Below are 12,289 nucleotides of genomic sequence, written 5' to 3'. Positions count from 1 at the left end.
TTCATCTCGTTTCTTGTATATAATTATAATACCCCCGTTCGTCTAGAATTTTCATCAGATACTAAATATCATTCAGGAACTGCTCAATCCTCTGTTTCCATTTAATATCGACATTTTTTTGAATTTACAGATTTATTCCATATCTCCTTACAGGCTTCTTGTTCCAGGTCTCCTTTAAAATAATTCCCAAGCCCTTCATCTGACTGTACGGTATTCTCCAATATTCACATGATCTGTGTTCTAAGGCGCATCTTCCTTGGCAAACGGCTGTTTATAATAGTGTAACCAGGCCCTTCAAGCAGCTATATCACTCTTTGCTTTGTCGTTGATTTCACTACGCAGACTTTTGACACTGAATCCAAGCTCTTTATCTCGAGTAAAATTGTATTTTGTTCTATCATAAATACTTTCCAGATATCTCACAAACTACCGCTCTTTGCTTTTTATACTCTATCAGGCCTTCGACTCTCTTCGCGTTAATCCAAGTCAGAATCCAAAGCAGACCCAGTTTCCTTTTTCCATTAAAGCTTAATTGAATTCATCATTTTTTCATAGATTTTGTGTATAAAGTGTTTCCCTTGGCTGTCTTAATTAACGCTTCCTTTAACTTATTCCACTCCTGTTATTAATGCCATGTTGTACATCTGACATAATTCTCCAATCTCATTTGATAAAGATGTATGTTTCCAGATTTTTCTGGGTCAAAAATTGGTCCGTTATTTTCCTTATTTGTTTATTTTTTCCATCACGAATCTCCTAGGACGCTTAATCTAGGATCCTAGTGAAAAACATTCTGCATCACCTTCAGCTCCAGTAAATATTCTTGTATAACGGTGATGTTGTTAAACTTTCTCCTTAGTTATTGTGTATGCTGTAACAGAAATACATCCCAGTTCTGGCTGCTGTTATGGGAATCTGCGTGTGTTAATAAATCTTAAACGTATGTGCTGAAATCAAGACGCTGGTGTCCGTTCCTGTTCAAAATTTGCTCTCCATGTGACCCAGTGACAGAAAGTATAATTTCTAAACCAAAACTTGCTTTTTTAAAGGACTGGCTATTATCACATCCTTCGACGTTCCGTATTTGGCTGTATAACATCTCTGTTTCTACTTTTTGTCCCTTTGTTGGTGCATACTCTCCAGCGACTATCCAGTGCTACATTCTAGTTTTAAATTTCAAAGCTATTATTCTGTCACTGATCCTCTGTATACTAAGACCCTTCGCGTTATCTTCTCCAGATGTAACCCTCTTAAATCGTTTTCTACCTCAGAGTTTAAGAATACGTAGTCTCCTGCCTCGTGCGAAACTTTTGTTTCTTCTTCGGTTCTGAGACCACAAATATGTGAATTACTTCAATTAGTTTACTGTAACTTTTTTATACTCCAGATGTTCCTGGAGGAAATTGTTGTAGAAGGTTTGTCCGCTCCCATGTTGTCATCGGGTACATCCGTCGAGCCCTTTTATTTAGTTTTCCGGTTGAGTTGCTCCCCCCCCACCCCCCCACCCTAAGAGGACACCATCCTCTCGACATGGTAGCCTGACCAGCTAGATTTGTCTATCGGGGTATTTTCCCTTAATCGAAAACTCACAGTTAAGACACTGGGAATTTTCCTCCACCCTATCCCTTCTGCCACACTCATAATGAGGGAGTGTTTGCCCAGAAGCTATGCGGTTTTCACCTTTGTGGAAGTGGCCATAGGTGGGAGTGCGTCAACCGGGCTATGTGCAGAAATAGCCTGTTCAGATTCGATTAACTCTATGTCCGGATGGCGTAGTGTTTAACGCATCTGTTTAGTACACAGGAGACCTTGGATTCAGCTCCTGGTTGGGCACACATTTTCACTCGTCGCTGATTCCACATGAAGTCCCAATGCAGCCGATAGCATTCGTTCCTTCCATTTCCTTTCTACCACCTCTACCTTCAATTCATATAAGAACTTTTTGTGCCTACTGGGTGTTGGCTGTGACCCTCGGAACCACACCAATCTGTAGGCCCGTGTTTTCTGGCTTACTTTTCTTGCCAAATGCAGACCCACCTAAGTTTTTCACGATTTAAAGACAGAGAGACTGAGCCAATACATATTTATTTTTTTCTTTATGTCCCTGGAGTGTTATAAACTGTTATACAGAAGTTATACAGACTTCGGTTCGAATACTCTTGGACCGCTAAGTACTGATGACTTCCACGAGGGGGAATAGTGGCGTTGAAAACCAGTCATTACAGACAGAGAGCCAATTCACCTATGGCATATTATCAAGATTTAAGTGAGTTTGAACAATGTGTTACAGTCGGCGCATGAGCGATGGGATAAAACATCTCCGAGGTAGTGATGAGGTGGGGATTTTCCCGTACAATCATTTCACGAGAGTACCGTGAATATCAGGCATCCGGTAAAACATCAAATCTCCGTCATCGCTGTGGTGGGAAAAAAGACCCTTCGAGAACCGGACAGACGACGACTGAAGAGAAGTGTTCAGCGAGGTAGAAGTGCAACCCTTCCTGCAGATTTTAGTGTTGAGTCATCAACAAGTGTCAACGTGCGAACCATTAAACGAAACATCATCGATATGGGCTTTCGGAGCTGAAAGCCCACTCGCTTTCCCTTGATGACTGCACGACACAAAGCTTTACGCCTCGCCTGGTCCCGTCAACACCGACAGTGGACTGTTGATGACAGGAAACATGTTGGCTGGTCGGACGAGTCTTGTTTCAAACTGAATCCAGCGGATGGACATGTACGGTGGGACTCCACATCCTTTTTGTAGTCTTTCGTTGGTGCCAAATTTTAGTTATATTAGTTATTATTATATTTTCTCTTACGACTACTATTATCATTATGTGGTACATAATTAGGTTGATGTTGACTACTATCATTTCTGATGCTGTTAACAAAGTTTTCAGGATTATTTGGTTTATTGGAATAACTATTACACCCATTTCCGTTACCATAATCGCTCCCATTTCTAATTCTCTTCCCACGGTTTCCGTTAAATCCATGATAGTCATTCCCATAGCTACGATACCTTTTCCATACTGATTCCCTTCCGAACCATTACCATTCCCATGTCTGCTAAACAGTTTCATATTTTCCTGTATAAGATCAATAAAATCTATTACAGACAGAAAATATTCCATATCAGTATCTGGTATATAAATTAAGTCTTCTCTAATATCAATGGGTACTTTTGCTTTTAAAATAGGAATAACCTTTCTAGATGTATCCCCCTATCTAGTTTTATTAACATATTTCTCAAAGTATTTTCTTGAAGTATTCTTTTTAGGGTCATAATATTCTGGATTATAAACTTCTTTACGTAATTTCTCCTCTTTACTAAACGACCAAAATTTATTAATGAATTTACACTCAAACTCCTCAAAAGAATTTCAGAAATCAGCAGTGTCATTTGCCCACAAAGCTGCCTTTCCTACAATACGAGAAATCACAAATCGAATTTTGTGTCATTCGTTCCATGTTCTTGGAAATATATTCCTAAAGCTGTTAATAAAGATTACTGGGTGGGGAAAATCTTTTTTCGAGGAGTGCGTTTGAAACTGTCGGTCATAAATAATATTTTGTTCTATTTTTAGGACACATAATGTTGGACGACTATGTATTGAATCATTATCTACGCAATGTTTATTACTTTTCCCTTCAGCTGATTCACAAGACCCCACTGAATCATTAATATTGTTCTTTCTGTTTCTATAGCTAACACCCCTTTCACTTCTAATAGATGATTCGTCTACCTACGAGTCTAACTTTTTATTAATTTCCTTCTGCCGCTTAGATAGTTCTGAAATTACTTTGTCTTTAATCTTATAAAATTCCTCTTGAAATTAATCGATATCGTCTGATGCTTTATCAGTGGACACTTTATTTACTGATTCTGAAGCTACACATTCTACTTTTTGATTTGTTTCTCCGCTCTTTGCCTCCAACCGATCAGAAACCTTTTCTTCCCACTTCTGAGCTTGCTTCGTTAACTATACTTCAGTTTAGTTCTGATTAGTTAACTCTACGTCGTTGATTCTTTCAGTCAATTACTCTATAGTTTTACTTAGACCAGATCGTTTCGTTGTACCTCGTCTACTAATATAGTTAGCTGACTTACTACATTATACAAATTTTCATATTTTTATTGATACTACCTAACCTTTGGCTCATAAGTGCTAGATCGCAAAAGATTTTCTTATCTTGCCCATCCCTTTCCTTATCTTTCTGTTTTTTCCACTATTCCTTTTCTCGTTCACCATGTTTTCTCTGCACATCCTTCTATCGTTCTTTCTGTCTTTCCCATTTTTCATTCTCTGCTAACTTCATTAAAATTAACATTAACGCATTAAGGTTAGTTTGCGAATTACTGATTATCTCCGAATTATCTGCGTTATCAGTTGATTTAGGAATCATACCATCATCTACACGATCTAATTGGTAATCAACTACTTCAGAATTCACATTGGGTTGTTGTAAACTCATCTGATCATTAGTTGAATTATGCGGCTCACTATTATCTGCAGACATTATTAAGGATATCGGAATTTGTTCCGTTTCTGTCTCGTTATTGTCAGCAATACTCCCAACTGAACCTGTGGTGTCACTGCCAGACACCACACTTGCTAGGTGGTAGCTTAAATCGGCCGCGGTCCATTAGTACATGTCGGACCCGCGTGTCGCCACTGTGTGATCGCAGACCGAGCGCCACCACACGGCAGGTCTCGAGAGACGTACGAGAACTCGCCCAGTTGTACGACGACGTTGCTAGCTACTATACGGACGAAGCCATTCCTCTCATTTGCCGAGAGACAGTTAGAATAGCCTTCAGCTAAGTTAATGGCTACGACTTAGCAAGGCGCCATTAGCCTTAAATAGCTTGTATATAAAGAGTCACTTGTATCGCCACAATCTCCAGATGTCTCATCAAGAACGATGTATACAAGGATGTATTAAAAGCTAAGTATATTCCAAAGATACGTATTTTCTTTATCACATTCATTAAGTCTCCTGTTTCAGACCTCACTCCATCCTTCGTGAGTTAGCGCGTGCATCTTGGCCGCCTCTTTCAATTAGTGTGCGTAGTGTTGGCAAGTCTGCCGACACTACAGAACCCATTCCAGCTGTCTTGCCATCTATCATACACTTACGTGTCTTAACCATGTCCTAAATAATCTAGCTATTCACAGTTATGGGTAAAACCAATCGTCACACGTTATAAGTACACATACATATACTATTATCACTTGGCAAATTACTGTTAATGCACAAAAAACTCTCCTTTTTTACACTGGTTACGCTACAGATATACTGGATAGAGTAGCATGGAGAGCTGTATCAAACCAGTCTCAGGACTGAAGACCACAACAACAACAACATACTGATCCAGTACACATCGAGATGAAAAAACAGTTAAGGCGGTGTCACTGTTATCAGTATTTACCTTTTTGTTGATGGTAGATCATCTGTCATGCATTAACCATCAGCACGTGACTCGTATGAATATTCTTGTCACAGACTGATGAACTTCACAAATTTTTATCAGCAAACATAGCAGGGTCATGCAACATAACAGAACACATATTAGTTATATGTAACAGAACAGCACACACAAAATATCACACGCGGTAAATATTTCACAGTTAATGATAAGTTTAACAACTGATAATTACCATATATTGTCTTCATTGCGTAAGATCTCATCTTGAAATTTCATCAGTTGAATTCTTGATAATTGCGTATTCTTGATGTTTCTTGTGACCTTTGAATCATTACGTCTTAATTATCTTCGTGCCCCACGTTGTACGCCAATTGTGGCTCCTCTTCCATTTGCAGTCTTTTGTGGGTGCTAAATTTTAGTTTATTAGTTTGTTGGGTGACGATGTCTTTGGTATTGTGGGTCGTGTTGAGTTTATTTTCATTCAAAGCTTGGAGAACGGTTCACAAACTACATTAAAATCTTTTGAAACGGTAATAGCGGACGTAAAGTAGCTTGACATCGCCGTAAATTGTTTATTAGTGAGCCCTTTATTCGTCGTAAATAAGTTTTCACGTCAGCTTACACGCAGAAAATCAGAGGGGTTGCTGCAGTGTAGTCAGTGAAATTCTTCAAATAAAGGACAGTCAGCCGATCACTCTGTGCTGCGATCGGTAGTTAACTTTTTCATGAAAAGTTTTTTACTGCTGTTGAATTGAAACTGAGATTAAAATGGGCAGTCTAGTAATCTTAAACCAATCAGCTTTAGATGTAAAATTGTAACACTTCAATAATTGCACATATTAAAATCGAGAAATAACAAAGCTGAACCAGAGATTGCTTTTGATTCTGTTTTATTCGTAACTCGTACGAAACGAAACATTCACATATAACATTTTTTAACAACAAACATAAATGTAGCCGATATTGTAACTGAGAGAGAGCTAACATAACAGAATCTATCGCTACAGTCTAAATCATTTACTACTAAAAACAAAACATTGAACAATGTAACAGCTGCTTGTTATTCTGAAGCCTTTACCTTCCTTCAGGAATTTAAATTATTGTATTATATCAATTAAATTCTAAATTTCGAACAAAAATTGACATAATAACTCATCTAAATAACTCAAGTTAAATAAAAATAAATATTTCATTACTATACTACGAAAGAGTGGCTTCAACGGGTATGGAGACAACCTCATGAATCCATGGACCCTGCATGTTAGAAGAGGAATGCTCAAGCTGGTGGAGGCCTTGTAATGGTATGGAGCGTGTGCAGTTTGAGATATATGGGACTCCTGATAGGTCTTGATACGACTCTGACAGGTGGCACGTACATAAGCATCCTGTCTAATCACTTGTTTCCATTGTCCATTCCGACGGACTTGGGGAGTTCCAGCAGGACAATGCGACACTCCACACGTCCAGAATTGCTACAAAGTAGTTGCACGAACACACGTCTGAGTTTTGTCACTTCAACTGGCCACCAAACTTCCCAAACACGAACATTATTGAGTATATCAGGAATGCCTTGCAATGTTCTGTTCAGAATAGATTTCCAACCCGTCGTACTCCTACTCATTTATGGACAGCCCTGCAGGATTCGTGGCGTCAGTTCCGTTCAGCATTATTTCAGACATTAGTCGAGTCCATGCCACGTCGTCGTGCGACACTTTTGAGTTCTCACAGGCACCCTAGGCGACGTTAGGCAGATGTACCAGTTTCTTTGGCTCTTTAGTGTACTAACGCCACGATAGAACGAAAGTTACTTTCCGAACCGCCCTCATATTCAAAAGCCAAGTCTGACTAATTGCTCTAGATGAGTTTTAGTTTATTCGTAAACTCTGAGATAGCCTTTGTAGACTTGAAAGTTACGTTCTACAGAAATGGCATACAACTTCTTGGGTACGAAGACAACAGCGGGGAGATAATGGAAACAGCTTCGGGCCACCCCTTAGAAAAAAAAACTGGTCTTCACAATGTGAACTCTGATCCAATCCTGCCACACAAACAGATGCATCATTTCAGTAGCAGTATGAATTAAGGTTGACCATATAACTGTTAATGACTTTTATATAGTGGTAAGTTTTCCCTGAGCTTTTTGCTGTGAAATCTCAAAACTATTCTACCATTCAGTATGAAATTAATATTACCCCTCCCTCCCCCCCTCTACCATGCAGGTTTTTGGGTCCTGGGTGAGCTCTTCTCAAACTAAGAATGGAATTGGTCACCACGGTTATGGAATTACATTTCAGTGGAAAGGCAGAAGTTCCGGTGGGTGCAACCAATGAACAACAGCATTGTCAAAATGCACATCTTGTCACGGACTCGTGTAACAACCACAGCTGCGAATCCCAAAATGTCATATCATAAATACGCAGCAAACCTATTGCGGGCTTCAGTAAACATTGTTACGGACATCAATCCTGACGTTACAGTGTTCTTTATATACTCGTAGCTGAAAACGTTTAGCATCTGACTAAACAAATTGTCGTTATCTTTCCACGCTTTAGTTCCGATACTTCCGTGCTCTGTACATACGACGTAGATATAGGGGCATGGTTGTGAGGCCCATTTGTGACTGCTTGCACTAAAACACTAGAGAATCCCAAGCTTTACACGATCCTGGTACATCTTTCACCTTCTTCCACGACATTTGGACGTCCTGCATCGCTTACAATCATTTCATTATCATTCAATCGTTTACATTAGAAACTAAGGCGACAGCAGATTATACTCCATAGCACTTGCCTCCAACCGTTGGAAATCGAGCGAGTTGCTTCAAAGATTAAGATAGTGGCCTCTCATTCGAGAGAACGTTCTTATCCCAGTCAGTTTGGCTTAAGGAAAGGTAAACGCAACAGAAAGGCAGTTCTGACGTTGCTCTTGAAAATGGAAGCAAGACTGAAGAAAAATCAACACATGTTCATTGGATCTGTCGACGTGGAAAAAGCGTTCAACAATGTAAAATGGAGCAACATGTTCGAATTTCTGAGAAAAATAGGGGTAAGCTGTAGGGAAAGATGGGTGATACACACTATGTACAAGAGCCAAGAGGGAAAAATATGAGTGGAAGACAAAGAACGAAGTGCTCGGATTAAAAAGAGTGTAAGACGGGAATGCCGTCTTTGACCACCACTCTTCAATCTACACGTCGAAGAAGTGAAAATTTCTAGAGTGGAATTAAAATTCAAGATATAAGTATGGCAATAATAAGATTCGCTGGTGACATTGCTATCCTCAGTCAAAGTGAAGAAGAATTGCAGAGTAAGATGAATTGAATGAAGAGTCCAATGAGTACAGGATATGGACTGAAAATAAATTGAAGAAAAAGGTAATGAGAGGTAGCAGAAATGAGAGCATCAAGAAATTTAACATTACCATTGCCGATCGCGAAGTAGACGAAGTTAAGAAATTCTGCTACCCAGACAGCAAAATAATCTATGACGGCCGGAGCAAAGACGACATAAAAAGCAGAGTGGCGCCAGTGAAAAAGTCATTCCTGGCCAAGAGAAGTCTGCTGGTATCAAACAGAGGCCATAACGTGAGGAAGGAATTTCTGCAAAAGTATGTTTGGAGTACAGCATTGTATGATAATGGGACATGGACCATGGTAAAACCAAACAGAAGAGAATCTAAACCTTTTAGATGTGGTGCTGCAGAAGAATGTTGAAAAGTAGGTGGTCTGATATGGTAAGGAATGAGAAAGTCCACCACAGAATCGGCGAGGAAAGGAACGTATGGAAAACACTGAAAAAAAGGGAGAGGATGATAAGATATCTGTTAACGTATCAGGGGATAACTTTCATAAAACTAGAGGGTGCTGTAGGGGGTTAAAAGTGTAGAGAAAGACAGAGGATGTAGGGTGCATTTTCTGCTCTGAGATGGAAAGGTTGGCAAAGGAGAGAAATTCGTGGCGGACCACATCAAACCAGTAAAAAGACAGAATTAAAAAAAATAAAACAAAAAAAAAACGGTCGTGCCATCCTCATTTAAAATAACGATTTTTTTTCTGAAATAGTGTATGCGCTGATATTGATCTCCCCTGGCAGGTTGAAACTGTTTGTCGGATCTAGATTTGAACCTCATACATTTGTCTTTCGCAGCCAAATGCTCCACAGTATTAGCGGGTCACGACCAGGCTTCAGAACTTTCTTTCTGACTATACCTTTCTCCTACTTTCAAATCTTTCAGAAGTTTTCCAGTAATCGGCCACGACTACCACTCCTCGAAGAAGGGGCACTGCACAACTAGGCTTAAATTCAATCTAGATAATTGTTTCCAGAACAGTTTTTCACTCTACAGTGGATTGTGCGTTGATTTGAAGCTTCACAACAGTGGGAAAATGGGGAAGAGCCAGTAGTGGAAGTAAATCTTTGATGCTGGGGTTATCCATGGATAGCTAAACTAGAAGAACATCTGCTAGCGAAAGGCACATGTGTCAGCTTCCAGCCCCGATCTGATGAGCAGCTGTAATCTGCTGGAAAGATTAATCCAGATTTAGATTTCCCTGGTTTCCCTAAATGGCTTAAGGTAATTGCCGGCATGGGTCCCACTAAAAGAACACAGTCGAATTCCTCCCCCTATCTGCTCCTTCTCTAAGTGCCGCATTGTCGACGAAACTTTACACTCTGATGATCCGTCTTGCTAAGCACTGGACCAGCACCGACAATCCAAATGCAGCATTATGCCAGAACTCGGGATATGACGCCTGCACTTGTTGTTTAGCTTGTTTATACAGTTTTAGTACATGCACTATGAAACACATGACAACGGTATTTTGCTGTATGAATCTTACAATTGACACTCGCAAATAATGCCATAGGTAAAACCTTATGAAGATGGGCACTACGTACCTAAAAACGGTTAAGAAATTAAATTTCTCATATGCAATTGTTTGCTCATTATTACGATGTGTACTTTGTTTTATATTTAAAATAAGGGAAGTTCCTCTTAATGCATCTGGTTGTGGAACCGGATTCTACTACTGACTACACGACAACCTCTGAATCTGACAGGAACCCCTCGTTGTCCAACAGGTGGCCTTGGCTGTGTTGCTGATGCTGGCATTGTGTTTCACGGTGCTGCAGGCGAATCCGGTGGCAGACCCGCACTGGGGATGGGGTGGTTGGTACCACGACCATTGGCACCATCCACACCCTCGTTGGTGGCATTAGTGGTGACTGTGACTACAGGTACGTGGCACCTCCACTCCTACTACTGAGACAACGCTATGATGGCTTCTTGGTTATTTCTGCATAATAAACTTTGAGTCTAACAATGATAACCACTATTCGCGCATTTTCTGTGACTTTAAATAGAAAACAGCAATAAAATGTGAATTTGGTTGCATATTTGAGTACTTACTGTTTTAACTTAAATATTTAGCACACAGAATATTTTAATTCAATTGGCTTAAAAAACAAGTTAGCTTGGAAAATTCAAATGTCTGATGTGTCCACGTATTGTTGGTTCACAGATATGTTGTTCCGCTATCAGTGTGTATGTACTTCGATGCGATGATGGTGTCATATTGGAAGAAATTCATAGCAAATTAATCTAAAAAAAAGTAGATTAATCTGAAAGCGAAGTTCACTCAGTTTCCTTTTCAAATCATGCAACAACTGATGAACCAATTGATACATTTTACTAGCCGCCCCTAGGTCGAAATTTGATACCGTTTAATTAATTAGTTTTATTGCACTTTTCAACAGAAGACATATTGTAAAATATTCAGTATTGATTAATCTATGTAAGAATCTTATCTATGCAATAAATCACGTTCGCAAATTTGAACCTAACCGAAAAAAAAAATTTATTTCCTGTGTCAAAATAGCTTTACAATCAATCAAGTTTCATTGCCAACTATGATAACTTCTATTCTTTATTGTGAAGTACGAACAGACAACAATGACTCGTAGAATTCCTCCTAGATCACATTTCTCAATGCTCATGCCATGAAGAGTAATGGTTTAACTTCTAGAACAATTTACAAACTGTTAGGGAAACCAAAAAAATAGTTAATATTTCTAGCAGATGTTTTGCTTAGAATGAACATTGCTAAAAGAGAGACACAAATGAATTTTGGAACAATGTTTGCGAAAGAGTTGAATCTAATTGCAGATGTTCAATTGTGTACACACCTGTTGATTGTTGGCTGTCACTAGCAAGACCATCGTAGAACTTCACCATCAGAAGACATCAGAGATATCATTACCTTATAAAGATGGAAAGCATCAACTTCAATAATACGTGTGGAGCTGCAAAACATGACATGTGTCTCTGTAGCAGTACACTGACATAAGAACAATGGAACGCAGGTAAGATGAAATGGCGCTATGCAGTCATTGTAGTATTGTCTACGTAAAAGTATAATTTTGTTCTACAGCTGCACAACCGTTGTGGAAAATAGTAAAGTTTAGGGGATACAGACGAATTCTTATTTTAAATTGTGTCTCTCAGCTACATTCACACAAACCAGGAGTCCAAATACGTTAATCATAATGTGGGTAGTCATTGAGATACTACATAGGTTTTTATTCGTGGACCACCTGGACTTAAATGAAAAAAACTTTTGCTACAATAGGTGTGATTGATGTCGGGAGTAATGTAATGATTGGGACTGATTGGTAACCGATGTGTGACTTATAAACGAAATCAACGCAAGGAGAGAAAGATTTGTTTTTATTCCTATATAAATCAAATAATATAAAATACATACGTTCCTCAGCAAGTAAATTATTGTCTGAATAATGAAACCAAAAGCAACAACATAAGACAGGTACTGATATATATGGTCTGTAATTCTGTTGCTTA

The sequence above is a fragment of the Schistocerca nitens genome, chromosome 5 (genome assembly GCF_023898315.1).
Source record: "Schistocerca nitens isolate TAMUIC-IGC-003100 chromosome 5, iqSchNite1.1, whole genome shotgun sequence".
Lineage (NCBI taxonomy): Eukaryota > Metazoa > Arthropoda > Insecta > Orthoptera > Acrididae > Schistocerca > Schistocerca nitens.
This window is presented reverse-complemented; position numbering follows the sequence as displayed.